The 22,554-nt window shown below is 48.4% G+C and overlaps 1 protein-coding gene across 1 annotated transcript in view; it reads right to left on the bottom strand.

The window, feature by feature from the left end:
- The window catches only part of CASQ2 (calsequestrin 2), a 69,602-nt gene that overhangs the window by 42,452 nt on the left and 4,596 nt on the right, over positions 1-22,554 (bottom strand). The gene's annotated exons all lie outside the window — the stretch shown is intronic.

Genomic DNA, 22,554 nt, shown 5'->3' on the forward strand with positions numbered 1-22,554 from the left:
ACCTAAGGGGAGCAGAGGGCCAAAGGTGCCTACAACGCCAATACCAAGCATAGTCCTGGAGTCCCCGCCACCTCCTCGGGCTTGTACAGGAAGGGCGCCCATTGTGCACATCCGGCAGGCAGACCTGAGGTGGCCTCCTCTAGTTTCCTGCAGCCCAATCAGAGGAAGAAGTGGGAGAACATGGGGTCAGGCGAACATCAGCCCCAAAGGCAAGGAAGGTGTGGCTGCATTCCACGTGGACACATGACTGAGGACTGCTCAGGGTAAACACAAGTGTAAGACTGACATCACCATAGGCTTCCTGAAACTCAGTCGTGAGCAAGCAAAGGGGATTCTCAATTGCCATCTGGATGAATGGGGGCTTCAGACAAAAGTAGGGTGGAGAAGTTACCAGAGAGATTATGAAATACTTGTATTATTGTGCTTGAGTTACTTTTAAAAAATAATTGTAGGGGTGGCATTGTGGCACAGCTGGTTAAACTACTGCCTGTGGCACTGGCATCCAATGTGACTGCTGGTTCCAGTCTTGGCTGCTCCACTTCTGATCCAGCTTACTGCTTTTGCACCTGGGAAAGCAGCAGAAGCTGGCCCAAATACTTGGGCACCTGCCACCCATGTGGGAGACCTAGATGGAGTTCCTGGCTTCTGGCTTTGGCCTGGCCCAGTCCTAGCCATTGCAGCCATTTGGGGAGTGAACCAGTGGGTGGAAGATGGAGCTCTCTCTCTCTCAACTCCACCTTTCAAATAAGTACATAAATCTTCTTTAAAAAATAAATAATTGTAAATTAATATATTCTTGTAAGAAATAATACAGAGATATCCTTTGTATATTTTAACCAGGTTCTCCTATTAGTAACATCTTGCAAAACTCAGATAATACAAATTTGAGGGTGAGTATTATAGTGCAATAGATTAAGCTGCCACTTGCAATGACAGCATCCCACATCAGAGTGCCTGGTTCAAATTCATACAGCTTTGTGCTCCCAATCTAGCTTCCTGGGATGCAGCAGATAATAACCCAGGTACTTGGGTTCCTGCCATGCACATGGGAGACCCAGATGGAGCCCCTGGCTCATAGTTTCAGCCTTACTCCTTCCCAGTTGTTGCAGGCTTTGGGGAGTGAACCAGCAAATGGTAAATCAATCTCTCTCTCTCTCTCTCTCTCTCTCTCTCTCTCTCTCTCTTTCTCTTTCTCTCTGTCACTCTGCCTTTCAAATAAATAAATCTTTCTTTAAAATATAAACTGGAGGGAGTGTTATTATGGCTTAGTGGGTAAGCCACTGCCTGCAATGCCACCATCCCATGTGAGCGCCAGTTCAAGTCCCAGCTTCTCCACTTCTGATCCAACTCCCGGCTAATGTGCCTGGAAAGCTGCAGAGGATGGTCCAAGTGCATGGGCCCTTGTTACCCACATTGAAGACCTGGAAGAAGCTCCTGGCTACTGGCTTCTGGTTGCAGCCACGTGGGAATAAACTAGTAGATGGTAGACCTCTCTGTCTCTCCCCCTCTCCTTGTGGCACAGCTGGTTAAACTACCGCCTGTGGCACTGGCATCCAATGTGACTGCTGGTTCCAGTCTTGGCTCTTTTAAATAAATATTTTTTTTAATCTTTAAATAAAATAAAAATATAAACTGGATATTCTATTTTTTTTTAAGATCTCTTTGTTGAAGGATATCTAGGTTGCTCCCAGTTACCAGCTACTATGAAGAGAGCTGAGCTGGTTAAAATTTTGTGTATCGGTTTTTGAGCTAAATGTTAGTCTTCATTTCTCTGGGATAAATGCTAAGGAGTACAATTGCTGAATCGCATGTTTAGCTCCATGTTTACTTTTTAATGAAACTGTTCAACTTTTCCAGCATGGCTGTACTATTTTACATGCTCATAAGCAATGGATGAGTGATCCAGTTTCTCCACATCCTTTCCAGTATTTGGTGGTGTCACTATTTTTTAGTCACCCTATAGGTATTTGGTGATATTGCATTATTTCAATTGACATTTTCCTAATGGTTAGTGATGCTGAACATGTTTCATGTGCATAATTATGGAATGCAGGTTTTCATCTATGAAACGCCAGCTCATATCTCTTGCCCATTTTTAGCACTGAGTTGTTATTGATTATTGAATTTTGAATTCTTTAAATTCTAGTCCATTTTTGGATGTGTGGCTTACAAATATTTTCTCTCTTTAGCCTCTTTTCATCTTCTTGGTGGAGGTTTGCATGAGCAAAAGTTTTTAATTTTGAAGAAATCCAAGTTATCAATTTTTTTTAAATTTATGGATTGTGTTTTTTATGTTAAGCCTAAGAACTCTTGGACCAGCCCTAGATCCTGAAATTTTCCTTGATTTGTTTAAAAAAGTTTTATAGTTTCACATTTAAGTTCATGATCCACTTTGAGTTAAATTTTGTGTAAAGAGTGAGGCGGATTAAGAGATTTTTTTTCCTAGTAGTCGATGTCTGCCTGTTCCAATATCACTTGTTGAAAAGGGCATCTTTTACCTATTAAATTGCTTTTGCGACTTTGCCTAAATCAATTGACAAATTGGTGTGGCTCTACTTCTGTGTTTTCTGTGTTCTAGTCCATTGATTCTGTGTCTGTCCCTTGCTGATACCACAGTCCTGATTACCATAGCTGTATAGGGAGACTTGAAAGCTGGCCAACTGTTTCTCCTACTTTATTCTTCTTTTCCAAAATTGCCTTAATTATGCTAGTTGCTTTTGCATTACTGTATAAACCTCAGAATAGTCCTGCTTATATTTACAGAAAAAAATTCTTACTAGGAATTACATTCAATTTATATGTCAACTTGGAGAGAATGACACACTTACTACATTGAGGCCTCCAATTCATGAATATGGTATAGGTCTCCATTTATTTAATCTCCTTTGATTTCTTTCATCAACATTGCATAGTTTTCTGAAAACTGAAAACTTGTACAAGTTTTGTTAGATTTATACAGCATATCTGAACTATTTCAGCAATTGTAAGGAGCATTATATTTTTAATTTTAGCATCTACATGTTTATTGCTAGTAGAGAGATATACAGTTGATTTCTTAATGTTTCTCTTGGATCTTTAAACCTTGTTAAATTCATTTATTAGTTCCAAGAAGTTTCTATTTATTTTAGAGTCCTTGGGATTTTCTATGTAGACAATCAGGTCATCTGCAAATAATTTCTTCCTTTTCAGTCTGTATGCCTTTACATTCCCTCATGTTTTCTTATTGCACAACAAGACATTCCAGCACTATTTGGAATAAGAATTCTAACAGTCTCCTTTCTGTTACCTTGCTGCTGCTTTGTTTCTCACCCTTAGGGATTTGTCTGTCTTCCCATTTGGTTCTAGCACATATTTGGCAGCTCCATCATTTCAAACAGACAGGCTTAAGATTTCTTACCTCGCTAGTGGATTGCCCCCGTGTCTACAGCTCATTCTGGAAGTCCCTCTCCTTTCTGTTCTTTCATTTCTCCTTCCACATGTCTTCCTTCTACTGTTCCCAGTACCTGCGTCCTCTCCTGTTAAAATCCCCTGAGGTCTTCCTTTGCCTCCATTCTTCCCTCCCTGACCTCCTCGCCTGTACCTCTTTCTCTTTCTTTCCCTGTGGTTCCCAACCACTTCCTTTCTTCTAAAGCAAAGGGCACTGGGCAGAAGTACAGCTGGCGGCTGCAAGGAACGTCTTTGGTGACCAGCGGGTGGAGGGGCAGCTTTCTCTTCCTTCGTGAGTTTTGCTGGGACTAGGAAAGGCGAGGGTCAAAGGCATCGTCATCACCCCTATTTGTATTATGATTCGACTGGAGCTAGCCTGCAATGCCTAAGCAGGCTGGTCTTTCTGCAAAGTTGCTCAACTTTAGTGCATTGCATTCAATCTGTCCGACACAGTGGTTTTTGAATGAATTTTCTTGTTGTTAGTGTAGGCCACTCTGCCCTATTCAGTGCCATCAAAACCTTAAGTGTCTCCATGTCTGTGGTTCAAAGCCAACACTGATGAGACCTACTGGCTTTGTGCCCGAGCACAAGTCCCTACCCAGAGCAGGAGCCTCTGACAGTGGTTCTTAAAGAATCATAGGGAGCGCTGGTAAAATAGGGCTTCCCAGGCCCAGCAACCAGGGTAGGGATCCGGGCGAGGCTGGGGCTCAGGAATCCACATTTGTCTGAACCACACAACCACACCCCATGATTCTGACACAGCAGATCTCAAACCACACTCTGGAAACACTGCTCCAGATGGCTGTCAGTTCATCCAAGTGATACGGCACATCGTGCTTCTCTGACCCCTAGGCCCGTATGGGCCCATTAGGCTCCGCTGCCGATGGTCTAGGAGAAAAATATGAATAATAGTGAAAAAACAAGCGATAAAATGAGGAATTACCTCTGAGGATTAAATATAATTTAATAAAATAAAATAAATATAAAATATAATATAATTTATCATTAAATATGATTTAATCCTCAGCACACACTACCAGGTTTTTTTTTGTTTTCAGGTGGACAGAATTGTGTACCTCTCCCAGGCATGTGAAACACGCCCTTCCAATGACCACACTGATTTTATATGAACTTGAAGACAAATGCGTGGCAGGTGCCATCTCAGATGAACTCAGTTCTGTTTTCCTCATTCTCTGGTTTACTAAGCATAGCCAATCATGGTCCTGTGTTATGAATGGATGGACAGAGCAGACAATCACAGGTGGGTCCAGAATTCATGTGAGCTGAGGCCCGCCCACTGCCTCCTCTGCACCTTTATCTTCAACCCTGCCACCTTCCACCCTGATTAGGCCCAAGCTGGCCCAGCTGAGCTCTGCCATCACTGCCATCATTGAGGTCCCTTTATACGCCAGGGTGGCCAGGGATGGCAGCAACCCAGAAGCATCTCAAAGCTAGGTGAGGGAGAATGGTGGAGTGAAAGTGCCGAACCTCCTGACTCCTCATTTGCCTAGTTCCCATGGAAACAGGAGCCCCTGCTGGGGCAGTGGGGCAGGTGGTGTGAGGAGTCAGATGGGTTAATAGGCAGTCAGGGTGGTCCCCATGGGGTGCAGAATGCTTGCTCCCGCCCAAAAGGTTATCTTTACCAAGATCAAAATGTCTGTTCTCCTTCCTTCCGAATCTCCAAATTTACCATGAGACTAGCCAGAGAGTGATGATTGCATCCTTCTGAGTTCACAGTTTATTGTGAAAACAAGTTACCTAGCCCACTGTTCTGGATGGTTTTATGTGTTATCATGAGCAAGCCAGATGGGAGCAAGGACTGTAAATCAGGCCTTTTGCTGGGTTTTGTCCCTGCCTTGTAACTGAATGTCAATCAAAATTGTGCCTAAAAACTGCCACAGACCACTTCAAGTTTTTTCCTCTCTTGGAAACCCTCTATGCTGCTCTGACTGGAGGTCTTTGACTTTAATAAATCTTTCTTTTTAAATCTCTTTCCTTGTCCACTTGGAAATTCTTCCTCCACGTGAGACAAAGAACAGAGGTAATAATTTCTCTGCTGCCATTTTCCTGTAACAGTGGGACACTGTCTGCCTCTGAGCCTTGTCACTGCTCTTGCCCTACCCCCAACTCTCTAGCTCCCCTCCCTTCCTCCCATCTCCTCTCCTCTCCTCTCCACTTTTCTTTGCTGCAAACCAGTCACTCAGGTTGTGGCCAGCCCTGCCAGCCCTGCCAGCCCTGCCAGCCCTGCCAGCCCTTGGTTGGGTGTCAAGCCCAGCTCCAGGCTCCTCTTTCACCCCATTCCACTTTCTGGAATTCAAAGAGCCTATCATAGGGACAAAGCCCTCTGGTACTTATTTTGTCCATGCTAGCCTTGGGTTTAAGTCTCTTCTGTCTTGTGACTCTTCCCTCCTTGAGAAGAAAGACTGTTTTATGCTTCTTTTATGATCTTGCCCAGTTCCTTGGAGATACTCAGCATACTTGAGGACGAATGGATGGATTGGCCCAAGTGCTTCCCCAGTTCAAAGGGGCAAGAAGCAACTGTCATCAAAGACAGTGACCAAGTCTCATAGCTGACGAGGAGAGGCCAGCTATGTCTGCTGGATCCCCAGAAAACTGAAATACCCTTTTCAGATGGGGTTGCAGTTTCTCCTGTTGACTTCTAACCTCCTCTGGCTGTGGTTGGCTGGTTGGCTGCTTCTCAGTGTTGCCTGAGCCAGCCCATCCTGCACAGTGGGGCTGTCTGAGAGTCAGTTAGATGCCGCCCCTGGGCATTGGCACAGTGCTCGCTCCTTCCAGAAACATTAGGATTTGCTTTACCCATGACTGACTCTTTTCAGTGCAAAAAATAACTTTAAAAGAAAGTTCAACACAGACAATAGGCATAATTCCATAGTAAAGCAGAGAATGTTTACAGTATACTCTTGCTATCTCTCTTTTTGTTGCATTCTATGGGTATTTATTGTATCACTCTTAACTTCCATAATGCTGGAGTCCAGGTAGGTTTCCCCGGTAGATGAATAAATGACCTCTGAGTATATATTCCAGTGGTTAGGAGCACAGGCTTAAAAAATCAGACACCTAGATTCCTGACCTGGTCACAAGCTGGCACTGAGACTACACTGTAGAGTGTGGACAGCAACAGTATCTAGTTCACAGTGTGGACAGTAACAATATCTAGTTCACAGGGCTGTTTTGAAGATGAACTGAGATAATCCCTGTAGAGTGCATGATTCAGTTCTTGCCATGTGGTAAGGGTCTAATAAATGCTAGATTTACTTCTTAATATTACGACAGCTGGATCTTGTGACATTTCAAAACTACCAGTGTCTAAACTATTGGAACAGAAGGAGCAACAATCAATAGATGAGTACCTAGTAGGTTCAACGTAGATCACAAAACAAAAACCTGTTGGACATGTGTCAGCTTCAAGGACCTTGATTTAATAAGGGAGGGAGTTGTTGAAAACTTAGCTTTAGGTGCTAAAGGACCCGGGCAGAAAATAAAGGGCTATGGAGACTTAAAAGAGAGAGCTTGTCGAGCAGGGACAGCCAGTCACGCAGAGCTCGGTGGGCTTACCCACTGTGCATTGAATCCACCCGCGATGAATCTCAACCAGCAAGTCCCTGCCCCAGGTGGCCTTCCTGCCTTGCCAGCCTTACTTAGGGCCACATTCTCACTTAGTAACGTGCTCTTCTTTCATTTCTCAAAGCATCAGGCACTTGCCTGCCTCAGGACTTGGCACAGACGGCGTCAGCTCATGCAGCTGCACTCCCAATGCCAACGCTGGGCACAGGCTGCAGCTGCCCGCAGGGCACTCCTTGTCCTAATTTGCACAAAGGCACCAAAACCCACTCTGCTTCCCATTACGCCCATCCCTCTTCCCCCCATCCCTCACCAAGCCCTGCTTTCCTTGATCCTACACTTGAATGTCAGTTCTCAAAAGGCATTCTCGGACTCCCAGTCCCAGTCAGGTGCCCCTTTTCCCCTTTGACCACAAGCCCTGTGTTTTTCCTTTGCAACCTTTCAGAGTCTGTAAGTGCAAGTAAATTCATACCATTCTTGTCTATCAACCATCTATGTGATAGCCCAGGAGTGAGACCAGAAGCTCTGATTCGGGAAGAAGGACAACAGGACTCGTTGTGTCGTGGGCTGATGGATCTGACAGGTAGGAAGGAGCGTGGAAAGGAAAGGTGACCTGTGGGGGACGCTGATGCCAGAGACCGAGGCAGGTGGCCCTGGTGTCACACCAAGGTGGTGGCAGTGGAGGAGGAGAAGCAATTGTGTAGGGATGGGACGAGCTGAGAGTCAGTCAGACCTGGAAACTCTTTTTTGGCTTCAGAGAGAGAGACGGGTGGAGACCAAGGAGAGGGTGAGACACGACGGTCCCAGGGTCTCCAATCTGGGGACAGACAGAAGGACAAATTGTGAGGCCAGCAGGGCATGCCAGAATGGGGCCCAGCTCTGCTCAGAGCGAGTTCACAGTCACGGAAGCCCAGCCGGGGGATGGAGGGGCTGACCTGGGGCTCACACGGAACTGTGGAAGGCGGAGGCGGAGGCAGGAGGGTGGGTGACGTCTTTGGGAGGCAAGTGTGCTAGAAATCCAGAGAACTGAGGGCGACCAACCTGGAGGCAAGAGCAGCAAGAAGAGCCCGTCCTGGAGGCAAAGGAGCAGGCGGAGACGCAGAAGGAGGGAAGGGATCCTGTGGTCACAGCTCCAAAGCCACAAACGCGTGGGTGGGCATATCAGGTGTCGCAGGGCGTCAGGGAGGGGTGGGACCCCCATGAGGTGTCTCATTTCAGGACTGGAAAGTCACGGGTGACCTTGCAGGGAAGAGCTGGGACAGGAGCCAAAGCACTGGGAGTTAAGGAATTGAGTGGGTGGCAGGGACAAGTCAGAGCAGGTGTGGATCACTTGTTCGAGAAGTTTGCCCATGAAAGGAGGGGCAAGCTCATAGGGCAGCGAGAGGGGCCGGCTCCCTGTGCCGCCAGCCGCCCCTGGGCCTCCGAGGACAGCACATCCCATCCATCTTTTCAAGGCCCTCTGCAGCTCTTGGCAGCCTGAATCCAGGGAGACGGGAAGAAAGCTCCCTTTGCAGCGCGTGCAGAGAGCAGTGTCTGGGGAGGAGAAAAGCGCCCTCACTTGGTGGCTGGGGGAAGGTGGGGCAGGCATGGGCCAGCACAGATAAAGGAGGCGGCTGCTCGTTGGAGGGGAGGTGACGAAGGTGATACACAACCTCAAGCACTGAGGGGCCTGGGGGGAAATGGCGCAGGGCTGTGCTCAAAGGGAGGGTCCCTCAGGCCAGCGGGAAAAGTCTCCTGGCTGCAGGCTGGCTCTTTCCAAGTCAGCCAGGAGCCCAAGGGCTGTTTTGACCCGCTGTCCCTCTGGCAACACATCAAGCAGTCAACAACTGTGCCTGCTCCCCCGAGACCAGAGAGCTGAGTTTATCTCCGGTAAGCTCCTGTCACTTGCTGCTGCCCTCAATTGAGGGCCCGGGCTATGTATAGCCGGGTAGCTGGCACGTGACGGGCCCATGGAGGAGGCTGGCCGAACGATGGGACAGCTATTTTATTTTATTCAGGTAAATCCCTGTGCCTCTTGGAGCAGGAATGGGCAATCCCTGTAGGAGCCTCGGAGAGGAGGGAGGCTGTGGATGGTTTCTATTGTCACTTTAGGTTCTGCCCCCTTAGGCCAGGCCAAGGAACAGACCCAAGGGCCAATGCTGTCTTCTCTGTACACCAGGCTAACAGGCCACATAACAGCAACAGTAGTGTTTTGGGGGTGTTTACCGTGTCAGCACCAACTACCTTGCATGACTTATCTTACTGAATCTTCACAAAATCCTCATGAGGTAGAGGTTTGTAGATAAGGAAGTGGAGGCACAGAGAGGTTAACTACTTCGTCCAAGGCCTCACAGCACTTCATCCAGCTCAGCTGGGATTCCAAGCCTGACACTGTAGCGCCTAGAGTTCAAGTTCAAGTCCTCATCAGCCTCACCCATTCTACTCCTGCACCAGGCCTCAGAGGGACCTGGCTCTGCTCCCTTATTAGCTGAGCAGACTTATTATAACTTTGAGCAGCTTGCATCCTCACTGACTTTCAATTTACTAATCTAAAAAGAAACAAATGAGACCTAATTGTTGCAGCGGGAACACTAGTCGGCTCACAGTGGAAGCTTAGCTCCTCTAAGGGGAGACCCCCTTATGCTGAACTTGTCATTCTTGAACATGTGCCCCACCCACCCTGGAATTTTCTGGAAGGAGGGCTGGTGAAATGCAAATTTCCAGGCTCACCCCCGAGTTTCTGACTCAACAGGTCCGGGATGGATCCCAAGAGCGTGCACTTCCGAGCAGGTCCCAGGTGATGAGATGTGGCTGCACCCACAGGTGCTGAGCACCTGTGCTCTACACAGCAGCTGCTAACACACAGTCACATCCTTAGCTTGTGCAGCGTGTTGTGCTATCCAAATCACTGAGTGAGGGAGCCTCTAGGGTCTGGGTTTTGCTCTGTTTTATTGTTATACTAAAAACACCGTTGCATGGAACTTTTTTAAAAAAATAGATTTGACTGACGTGGGGTTAGGCCACACCCTTTCTCAAGTTTTCCCAACCAAATTCTGCACCCAAGAGCAGCCCACGCCACGACATCCCTGCTAGCCTCCACCCAGCTCTCCCTGGGAAGGGGTGCCATGCAGTAGTCAGTGCCCTTCTGGAGCCAGAGAGAGATTTTGCAAATGAACCTGCCATGGGTTGGTCTTTCGCATGTTTACAAAAGGGTGCTTCAGCTCCTGGAGGGAGCCTCCCAAATGTGAACTAATGCGTGGACAAAAGCCCCTGACTTCTCTCGCCCATGGCACACAGTAGAAAGCAGAGAAGGAACCTGCCACTGCTTGGCTGAGCTTTGTGAGATGTCTGGTTGGCATCTGTTTTGGTCACACGAGACGCCATGCAGAGTTAAGGTATGCGGAGAGCTGCAAGTTGCAATGTGCTTCCCCATCCCGGTGGTTCCCAACAGGTCACCCCTTTTACGCTCAGAAGGCTCTGGTGAGCAAGGTGCAGCCTGTGGTTCATATTCACAAAGGAAGCGCTCGGCCTTCGGGAGTTGAGGGACATGTCTGCAGTGCAAGGCATCAACTCCAGGTGGGGCTAGCACCAAGCCTCTGCTTCTTACCCTCCTGGGTGCTGGTGCTCACCGCTGTGTATGTGTTGCAATCACTTTCCTCTGAGTCTGTGGGATGCTCTCATTTCCTTCCTAGATAATCTAGATATGTGGTCAGGCTAGCCAGCCATTTGGTATCCTGAGCCAAAGTGCTGAATATGTCGGTGTAAGGCAGCGGCAGGTGAGCGTGTCCGGGTGTACCTATCGGCGGCTCTCCTGGCCCACCCAGCACACAGCAGATGGGGGGAGGGCGGTCTGCCTGGCATGGGACACCCAGCAGCAGGCAGAAGCTTCTGGAACGAGGCACTCTGGGCACTCAGAAGCGGCTCTGGCCTGCCCAGCTCGTCACATTGCAAGACGGCACCCTGGCCATCGTCCCACATGGCTGTCCAAACAGAAGCAGCTTATCGAGATGGCTCTGGCTTGCCACATTCAGTTGATAAAACAGGGAAGCCTCAGTGGCTTCTTTGAACAGGCCCAGTCCTTCATGGGGATGGCTTTCTAGGAGCAACAAGTCATCTCAGACAAGTGCAAAGACTAAGCTGATAACTATGCAAACATGCTCCACACCAACTAGCAAAAGCTCCAACTGTTAAGAGGGCAAGGTTGCTGATTTTAAAGAGAAATCTTGTGATTCTGAAGCAGATTTTTTACATTCCTTTTTTTTTTTTATAAAGATTTTATTTATTTATCTGAGAGGTAGAGTTACAGATATGAGAGGGAGTGGGAGAGGCAGAGAGATCTTCCATCCGCTGGTTCACTCCCCAAATGGCCACACTGGCCAGAGCTGAGCCGATCCAAAGCCAGAAGCCAGGAGTCTCCTCTGGGTTTCCCACATGGGTGTAGGGGCCCAAGCACTTGGACCAACTTCCACTGCTGTCCCTGGCCGTTAGCAGAGAGCTGGACTGGAAGAGGAACAGCCGGGACTAGAACCAGTGCCCATATGGGATGCCAGCACCACAGGCAGAGGATTAACCTACTGTGCCACAGCGCTGGCCCCTATACATTACTTTTTGTTTTTCTGCTTTACATTATCATAGCCCTGATCATATTTCTATCATGGTGGTTTTCATGGTGCCTCGGGTCCTCATTTAAAAATTGTAACTTTGGGAGGAGATCTGTTTCAGGAATACAGTGGCCAGCTGTCCTGTTTGGGCTTGAGTCTTACTGGGGGCTTTCTGGGGGTGGGAGCAGTGAGAGAAGCGGCTTCCAATGGTCTCAAAAATGTATTTTCCATTTTGTAAAATTTCTATGTCTTTAACAGTTCTCTATGCACAAGAAAAAACTTAACTACAGTCTACTCAGTCCATGTTCTTAAAATAGTACTTCTTGCTCTTTTGCCATCTCACACAAGGCATAGTCATGTTACTGAAAAGCGCACAGCAAACACTCCTCACATTCCTTCACTGGCTCTTGAGCTTTATGGAGCCACAGTCTAAGAGCAAGCATCTCCCAAACGGCCACAGGTTCTATGTGAGGATGCCTTCTTCAATCCAGACCAAAATAATCCTGACCTCATCTAATTTTTCAGAGGGGAGCAGGTGTGGGTTTGGAGAATACCATCTTTGGGCAGTGAACCCTTGGAAAAAATACCTGAGTCCTGTGTGTGTTGCTATTCTCTGCCCAGTGTTCCCACATCCTCCATCTGCAGATCTGCTTGACTCCAGCAACTTCATCTGGCCTCCCTCTCTTGGGGTTTGGAAACACAACCACTGGGACGTTTGCCAGTGCTAAGCAGGTTTAGACTTCAGATTGCCGGGTCAGCCTTACAGGGCCTGAGGTTTGAGCCCATGTGTGCAGATATTTTAAGCTGAGAGTCCCATGGTTTAAAAAAGAATCAGTTTTACTCACATTTCAGTGAGATTAAGTATTGGTGAGCAATAGACCCCTGAATCTGAGTCAACCCCCACTATTCTACTCAACACTTCAATAAATCTTACTTTAACTTAATTTTAACAAGGTCAAGGAGAAATGTACTTCCAATATAGACAATGTATTTTTAATCCCTTGTCTTCTCCTTCTTGCTCTCTTTCCATTCACTTACCCATCCACCCATCCATCTACCCATTCATCCATCCATCCACCTATCATCATCTATCTACCCATCCATCCATCCATCCATCCATCCACCTATCCATCCATCCATCCACCTATCCATCCATCCATCCATCTCTCCATCCATCCATCCCTCTAACCTTTAAGTTCCAAGCAGCTGCTAAACATTAGTCCATCTTATTCACACTAGTCATTTAGCTTTTATGCACAGTTAGCCCAGTGTATAATTTCATGTTGTTCAAGTATGGGTTGAAATCCGAACTACAAACTAAAGATATTGTCCCAGTGTAAGTTGGCAGGGCTTGTAATCCCTGTCAGCTGTCCCTTGGCATAGCAGCAAGAACATTCCATTTGGAACCACATCAGTGTGAATTCAAATCCCACTTTCATGCTCTGCTACATCATTGCTTTGTGACTTTGGGCAATTTTCATGAACTCTCTGGCTCACGTCTCTGCTGGCCATATGAGAATGTAAGAAATTAAGTAAACTAACATTCCCAAAGCATGTACATTGGGCATGGTTTATGAAGTCTGTTTCAAGTGCTATTCCCCTTCTCTTCCTTGTCCTCTGTTCATTCAGCATTCAGGCAGCAAACACCATTGAACACCCACTGATCTAGGGGCTAAGGTGGAGCAGTAGAAGAGAGTACGTCCTGGCCTTTGTGGATTTTCGATTCTGTAGCCTGGGTGGGGAACACCTGGCCCATGGGCCTTATAAGTCCTGAGAAATCATTTGGGCTGGCCCTGCCAAGGCAACAGCAGGCAGGACTTGAAATTCCATACATCTACAGCAGGCTCATTTTTAAGTTGATCTTTTTTCTTCTTCTTCTTCTTCTTCTTCTTTTTTTTTTTTTTTTTTTTTTTGACAGGCAGAGTGGACAGTGAGAGAGAGACAGAGAGAAAGGTCTTCCTTTTGCCGTTGGTTCACCCTCCAATGGCTGCCGCGGTAGGCGCGCTGCGGCCGGCGCACCGCGCTGTTCCAATGGCAGGAGCCAGGTGCTTCTCCTGGTCTCCCATGGGGTGCAGGGCCCAAGGACTTGGGCCATCCTCCACTGCACTCCCTGGCCACAGCAGAGAGCTGGCCTGGAAGAGGGGCAACCGGGACAGGATCGGTGCCCCGACCGGGACTAGAACCCGGTGTGCCGGCGCCGCAAGGCGGAGGATTAGCCTAGTGAGCCGCGGCGCCGGCTTAAGTTGATCATTTTGTAGGGCCCACAAATAATATAAATATCCAATGGCCCTTGACAGAGAAAAGGTGCCCCACCCCTGTGGGGTGTCAGATGGCTGCAATATGACAGCCAAGTGCTACAGAGAAACATAAAGAAGGGTAGAAGAGGTGAGAGCAGTGGGCTTCGTACAAGTGCTCAAGGAAAAGCTTCCCTGAGAGGCTGACATTTAGCATAGACTAGAGGAAGCACGTTCTTACCATCCACAAAAGAACGAACATCTCCTCAGTCATTGGGCGCCATGCCATCTGTGCCTAAGTAAGGTGAATGTTCACTGAAATGAAAGAATGACCACCCTTGGGGTCTGTGTTGTGACGGAGTGGGTTAAGCAGCCGCTGGCAATGCTGGCATCCCATATTGGAGTTCAAGTCCTGGCTGCTCTGCTTCTGATCCAGCTCCCTACAATTGCACCTGGGAAAGCAGTAGAAAATGGCCCAAGTGCTCGGGCCCTCACCACTCATGTGGGAGACCAGGATAGAGCTCCTGGCTCCTGGTTTCAGCCTGGCCCAGCCTCTACCATTGAGGTCATTTAGGAGAGTGAACCAGAAGATGGAAGCTCGCTCTCGCTTACTCGCTCCTGTCTCTCTCCGATTCTGTCACTCTGCCTTTCTCAGTTTTCCATTACCCATCACAGCATCCACATACCTCCAGGGTTTTCAATTTGCCATCTCTTTTGGGAAAAGGGGAAATGTGACACAGCAAGCAAATATAAGCGTTCTTCAAATGGAAATCAAGGATAAGTTTATTTCCAGGCAAAAATTTATGAAATCCACGCATAATTGCTTATATCTTTTTTTTTTTATTTGACAGAGTTAGACAGTGAGAGAGAGAGAGAGAGAGACAGAGAGAAAGGTCTTCCTACTGTTGGTTCACCCCTAAATGGCTGCTACGGCCGGCGCTGTGCCGATCCGAAGCCAGGAGCCAGGTGCTTCCTCCCGGTCTCCCTCATGGGTGCAGAGCCCAAGCACTTGGGCCATCCTCCAATGCCCTCCTGGGCCACAGCAGAGAGCTGGTCTGGAAGAGGAGCAACCGGGACTAGAACCCGGCACCCACATGGGATGCCGGCGCCACAGGCCCAAGTGAGCCACGGCACCGGCCCCAATTGCTCATATCTTAAATATATATGTTGACTTGTCACACTGTATCTCATAAATATGCATAATTAAACAATAAAAACAATGTTTTAAAGCTAAATAAAACAACCAAACAAAACAACACATTCATACATAGTTTTCTCATTATCAACATTTTTCATGAATGCTCTAAGGATCCTTGTGGAATTCTGTGTTTATTTTACAGTCAAAGTATATGTATAATATGATGATTACTTCTTTCATTGTTTTAAACACTCTTAAATTAATTACTCAGTTTGGGGCCAGCATTGTGGAGCTGCTAGATAGGCTGCCATTTGTGATACTGGGATCACATACTGGGCCCTGGATCCTGGACTCCACCACTCCATTTCTGAATGCACCTGGAAAATAAGTGGAAGGTGGCCCAAGCGCTTGGGCCCCTATCACCCACACAGGAAACCCCAATGGCGTTTTGGGCTCCTGGCTTCAGACTGGCATAAGCACAGCCATTGCTGCCACTAGGGGAGTAAACCCGTGCATGGATTATTTCCTTCTCTGTCTCTCTCTCTTTGCCTTTCAAATAAAGTGAAATTGGTCTTAAAAAATTAATGTGTCAGCGCCAGTGTTATGGCGTAGCAGGTAGAGCCACTGCCTGCAGGGCTGGCATCCCACATGGGTGCCGGTTTGAGTCCTGGTTATATCTCTTCTGATTCAGCTCTCTTCTTGTGGTCTGGGAAAGCAGTAGAAGATGGCCTGAGTCCTTGGGGCCTTTCACCCATGTGAGAGACCCGGAAGAAGCTCCTGGCTTTAGATCAGCTCAGCTCCGGCCGTTGCGGCTATGTGGGAAATGAGCCAGTGGATGGAAGATTTCTCTTTCTGGCTCAGTCTCTCTGTAACTCTGCCTTTCAAATAAATAAATAAATAAAGCTTTTTAAAAAATTAATTAATTAATTAATATGCCAACTCTCGTCTATCTTGTGCATGTAGTATGCCATACCGATCTTCTTTTTATGAGTGTCTTCTCTTTTATTTATTTTTTTGACAGGCAGAGTGGACAGTGAGAGAGAGAGACAGAGAGAAAGGTCTTCCTTTTTACCATTGGTTCATCCTCCAATGGCTGCTGCGGCTGGCACACTGCGCTGATCCGAAGCCAGGAGCTCGGTGCTTCCTCCTGGTCTCCCATGTGGGTGCAGGACCCAAGGACTTGAGCCATTCTCCACTGCACTCCCGGGTCATAGCAGAGAGCTGGCCTGGAAGAGGGGCAACCGGGACAGAATCCAGTGCCCTGACTGGGGCTAGAACCCGAGGTGCTGGCGCCGCAGGTGGAGGATTAGCCTAGTGAGCCACGGCACCAGCCATGAAGGTACATCTTGCACCCTGACCTACAGCCACCTAGGAAGCATATTCCAATTGGGTCTTAGAAAAACAAGGCAATTTGATGGGAAAGCTCTCCATAGGCCAAGGCTTCTCAAGTGCCCCAATCATTCCCTTCTAAGGAGGTCCGAAGTGTGGATGACTGACCACGTAAGTGGACAGTGGGAGGCCAGGCTGAGTCCCAGAGCAGACCTGAAGCCTGCACCCCCAGAACCAACTGGACATTCTAGCCGTTCTCCAAATGGAGATACACCGGCGGGTCCAGCTTCATTCGGCAGAGTCAGCAGATCAAAGGTGAGGCAGGGGCCACTCCAACCCAGCAACCTGGTACAGGGATCGGTGAGGTCAGACGCAACTACAAGTCTCCCGGTTGGAGTGGAGGGCAGGCACGTAGTTGTAGATTCTGATTCTGGAATGGGTCCTGAGATTCTTCACATCTAGCAAGCTCTCAGGTGATCTTGTTGCCACGGACCTGGGGCCTACATTTTGAGCATCAGGCCCCAAGTGGTCCTCAATCTTGGCTACAAATTAAAATCACCCAAGGATCTTTTTATTTATTTATTTATTTATTTATTTGACAGGTAGAGTTACAGAGAGAGAGAGAGACAGAGAGAAAGGTCTTCCTTCTGTTGGCTCACTCCCCAAATGGCCACCACAGCCGGCGCTGCACCGATCCGAAGCCAGGAGCCAAGCGCTTCCTCCTGGTCTCCCATGTGGGTGCAGGGGCCCAAGCACTTGGGCCATCCTCCACTGGGCCATCTTGAGCCACAGCAGAGAGCTGGACTGGAAGAAGAGCAACTGGGACTAGAACCCGGTGCCCATATGGAATGCTGGCACTGCAGGCGGAGGATTAACCTAGTGAGCCAGGGTGCTGGCCTCCCCACCAAGGATCTTTTTAAAAATATAGTTCCTGGACATCAACCCTAATCCCATGACCTGTGAAGCCAGTATCTTGGACAACAGCGTCTATATGTAGCAACAGTAATTTTTACGACTCCTAGGCAATTCTAATGAACGACCGAAGTTGAGAATTATTAGAGCTGACTAAGACCATGTACCAGCATTCAAGAGGCAGGTGAGAGAAATCTGCATCTGGTAAGCACTAATCAAGCACTTGATTAGACATTCTACATATAGGAAGTCTTCAAAAAGTTCATGGAAAATGTATACTATGAAAACTATGCATGGATTTCAAAATTTTTGTGCCAAAATAAACCTATCTTTGAATTCTATTTTTCCATGGATTTTAAAAGTACCCCTGTAAGATGAATTAACAAAAATAATGATCTCTTAAACAGAAATTCACATAACAAAAATAATAATCCCTAACTCTTGTACATCTTATGATTTTATTCATCTACATTGATGAAACTCTTATTCATCCATGTTCAATGACTTCTCTTAGTTTACTGAAGTGGAAACTACCTGGGCAATGAGATGCACCTTCCACTTGCCCAGCACCAACTTGCGAACGGAACACTGGTTCAGGCGCTCTGACTTCCAGCTGCTTCATCTAAGGTGGAACCTACAAGCATGGCCTGGCCTCAATGCATCCAAGAGTCTTGCCTGTGATGCTGGGCACACGGCAGAGGCTGGGCCAGAGGCTGCGGCCATGCCCAGCTAAAGGTTACTTTTCAATGATAGATGAATTAGGAGACTGAGACCAGAACAAAGATGAGAGCTCAGTGTTTTAGGGGCCTTGGCAGACTGAGAACAGCAGCAGCAGGAGACTCACCAGGAGTAGGCATTCGGTCTAGCAGTTAAGACACATTGGTGTTCCAGGCTTCAACACCTGACTCTCGCTCCCCACTCCAACTTCTGCCAAAATAGAACCTGGGAGGCACTGGTGATGGCCCAGTGAGTTAATCCCTTCTACCCGTGTGGGAGATCTGGACTGAGTTCCCTGCTCCCTGGCTTCCACTGGGAGTTACAGGCATTTGGGGGGTAAACCAATGGGTGAGAGTGCTTTCTCTCTCACCTGTCTCTCAAATAAAGAACAAAATTTAGAAAAAGAGATGGAGAGAGGGAAAGAGAGAGAGACTCAGATGTAGAACCCATAAGCCTCCCTCATACAGGATTCTGATTTCTTTTAAAAAAGTTTTAAAAAAGCTTTAAAAAAGTTTGTTTATTTTGCAAGTCAGAGTTAGAGAGAGAGGGAGAGAGAGAGATCTTCCATCTGCTGATTCACTCCCCAGATGGCTACAATGGCCAGTGCTGGGCCAGGCTGAAGCCAGGAGCCAGAAACTTCATCTGGGTCTCCCATATGGGTGGCAGGGGACCAAGTACTTGAGCCACCTTCCACTGCTTTTCCCAGGCCACTAACAGATCCAGAGAGCTGGATCAGAAGTGGAGCAGCCGGGACATGAACTGGCGCCAATGCACGATGCACTGTTGCAGGTAGTGGCCTTACTTACTACATCACAACACTGGCCCCGGATTCTGATTCTTGATTCTGCCGTGGATGATGGACTAACCTGTCCCTCCCCACAGGTCTAATGAATAACTGTATTAGAATCATCTTCTAAAAATTATTGAAAAGTAACCTGTGTCCCAGCACAGGAAAACTGGTCTGAGCACCAGCCTTAACTGTAAGTGTGTGACTAGGAAATAAAAAGTGCCCAGAGATCCTAAAATTAGGCTGGGACCCCTGCACGTCTCCTTTCTCCTTTCTGTCTAGAGGCTTATATGGCTACAGAGTTGCATCCACACAAAGATGAAGCCCACCAGGAAAAAGCTTTGGTCGTCTTCCTTCCTTCTTGCTATGCAGTGCAATGGGGCAGAGGAAGGGAGATTGGTCTGGGGTTCAGGGATAAGGTAGGAGGGAAGAGGAGCATTAATGACATCCACCCCTGGCTTTGGTGCTGGGCAGCACAGGGACACTGTCCCAGAGCATGCAGGAGCTCCCAGAGGGATGTCCATTATCGCTTAGGCATGGCCAGTGGGATCCTTCTAACATCAGGACCTCCACTGCCACGCAACCCCTCAATCCAGTCAGTTGTGTGTGTGTGTATGTGTGTGTGTGTTGAGAGAGAGAGAGAGAGAGAATTTATGTATTTATTTGAAAGGCAGAGTGACAGAGAGGGAGGAGGCACAAAGATAGAAAGAGATCTTCCATCTGCTGGTTCACTCCCCAAATGGCTGCAACCACCAGGACTAGGCCAGGCCAAAGCCAGGAGTCCAGAACTCCATCTGGCACTTGGGCTGTCCTCTGCCGCCTGTCTGGCTGCATCAGCAGGGAGCAGGATTGGACGTGGAATAGCCAGGACTCAGATGCCCTGACATGGGATGCCGGTATTGCAGGCGGCCACTGAGCTCTGTGCCACAATGCCAGTCAAGTTACGCTGTGTTTTTGATCCACAGGCAGCTTCTTGGTTGTTCTCACCCAATGTGAACTGTACTGTTTTGGTGTCTTTGTTCTGTTTTGGCCTCCCCTGGGATCAAGCTCGCCGTGAATTCAGGTTGCTCTGGGGAGGCCAACATTGCAGAGGGCAAAACCCTACATTTGTCTCCATGAGGAGAAAGCGCAAGGTAGAGGAGGGCTTGAAGGAACCCTGAAGCTCCTCCCAGGGGAGTGAGTTTGAGCTGTGCGGCTGGGAGCGCAGAAGGGGCCTCATTTAATAAGTGGTGCTTACTAGGTAGTAGCTGACACAGGCTCAGCGAGGCCACTGACAAGTCAGGGGTGGCCAGAGTCTGACCATGGCCAAGTCACTCCTCCCTCAGGGCTCAACTGGCTGCTGGGAGGTGACATGCCCTCACCTCCCCAGCCGGAGCTCCAAAGCCTGGTGCCCCCACCTGTGAACTGATGGAATGGGCTGCTCACGTCTGAAATCTTGACCTAGTGGGGGAGTGAGGGCCAACAGGACCCAGCGTTTATTACGTGGATCTGCCTGGGGGCCTTCGTTCCCCCCTCACCACACCATCTGCTGCTTCAGGCACCTGAACACAGCTGTTGCCTGCTCAGGAGTTGAACCCAGGTCCACATAGCGGAGGCCGGCACCGAACACGCCGTGTCTCTCGAGCTTGTCAACCTGGGAGAGGCCTGGCGCTGCTGGAGGACTTTCTCCCGTAGTATTTACAGAATGTGACAGGAGTGGTTTCAAGGAGGAAGAGGAGGCAGAAAACAAGGGGCAGGGAGGGACTGAATCAACCACTCGTACCTGCCTCTGGGTCTCAGCTGATGCTAACAGGAGCCGGCCTCTGTGATGTGACGGCATCTGCTATCCTGGCTGAGCTGTAGTAGACAGCATACAAAAGCCTTTTATATTCAGTGTTGACACTCCACTAGAAAAATGGGGCAGGGACAGATGCAGTGGGTTAACTCTCTAGCCTGAGGCGTCAGCATCCCATATGGCTGCTGGTTCGGGACCTGGCTGCTCCGCTTCCCATCCAGCTCTCTGCTGTGGCCTGGGAAGGCAGTGGAAGATGGCCCAAGTCCTTGGGCCCCTGCACCCACATGGGAGACCTGGAAGAAGCTCCTCGCTCGCTCCTGGCTTTGGATTGGCACAGCTCTGGCCATTGCAGCCAATTGGGGAGTGAACCATTCATCAGATGGAAGACCTCTCTCTCTCTCTTTCTCTCTCTCTTTCTCTCTGCCTCTCCTCTCTCTGTGTAACTCAGACTTTCGAATAAATACATAAATCTTTTTAAAAAGAAAGAAAAATGGGGCAAATGCATAGAAAAAGATAAGATGAAAAAATTTAATTTAACCAGAAACCAAAGAAATGGTCTATGAAACAACAATGGAAATCTAAATAGACAAAGATTTTTAAAATCCTGAAAATCATGGTGCGATCCTCAAACAGGAAAATTATTTTTCGAACATGAGTAGGGATAAAATGGAGTGCCCCACTGGCATAAACACTAGGGTAGCAAAGAACATAAAACTTTAAAATGCCACAGGAACACACAATAGGTGGAAATGAAACGTGCAGGAAACAAAACTGCATAAATGAGATAATCCTGATTGAAAAATGTGTGTTTGTGCATAGAGAGTTTCAGCAGAATGTGAACATGTTTATGGCTAGGCGGTTGTTTTTATGGCCTTCTCCCTCCCTTTCCACATATTCGACAGTGGTGAATTCGTGAGTGTTATCTTCTTGATGAGGGGTGCCCAGCTAGGAGCTGGGATGACTCACTGCTTAGGTCAAGGCCACAGCCATGCAGTGAGAGCCTAAGAACCATCGAGATGATTCCCAGCGTTGAGGCTCCTCTGAGCACTAACATTTCGTTCATTCATTCAACAAGTATTAATAGATCGTCTCCCGAACCCATGCGGCATGCACTGGCCCCGAGACCCCCGGAGCTGGACCCTGCTCAAACCGGAAAGCAGGGTTTGGGTCTGGTGCAGCCGGCAAGACTTTACTCGCCCTTTTCCTGCTAAGCTTGCAGTGACCTTGTATTCTCTCCCCTGTCCAAACCGTGTTCCCAGCACAGAACTCAGACCTGGCCATACAGAGGTGAAAATAACTGGCAACTTTAGAAAGGACTCCCTCTGCCAGAGGGACTCAACCAAGCAGAATAAAAACCATGCCCTGCTTGGCCGGCGCCACAGCTCACTTGGCTAATCCTCCACCTGCAGCGCTGGCACACCAGGTTCTAGTTCTGGTCGGGGAGCCGGATTCTGTCCCGGTTGCTCCTCTTCCAGTCCAGCTCTCTGCTGTGGCCCGGGAAGGCAGTGGAGGATGGCCCAAGTGCTTGGGCCCTGCACCTGCATAGAAGACCAGGAGGAAGCACCTGGCTCCTGGCTTCGGGTCAGCACAGCGCGCCAGCCGTAGCGGCCATTTGGGGCGTGAACCAATGGCCAGAGAAGCTCTGGGTCACAGGGATTGGTCTGCATTCTATTGCCTGTCTTCGCTTCAGGAGTGTCTCATTTTTCTTGTACCTACCCCCAGGGCCCCTGAAGAGGAAGTGGCGAGTGCAAGACTAATCGAAGGACATCTCAAGTGGTGACTCCCTTGTCCTGTGGCTGGGACTGTTTTGTTTTTATTTTTTTAAAGATTTATTTATTTTATTCAAAAGGCAGAGTTATAGAAAGAGAAGGAGAGACAGAGACTGAGAGATCTTCCATCCACTGGTTCGCTCCCCAAATGGCCGCAATGGCTGGAGCTGGGTCCATCTTCTGGGTCTCCCACATGGGTGCAGGGGCCCAAGCACTTGAGCCATCCTCTGCTGCCTTCCCAGGCCATTAGCGGGGAGCGGGATGGGAAGTGGAGCAGCCAGGACTCGACCAGGCACCCATACGGGA

The sequence above is a fragment of the Lepus europaeus genome, chromosome 5 (genome assembly GCF_033115175.1).
Source record: "Lepus europaeus isolate LE1 chromosome 5, mLepTim1.pri, whole genome shotgun sequence".
NCBI lineage: Eukaryota > Metazoa > Chordata > Mammalia > Lagomorpha > Leporidae > Lepus > Lepus europaeus.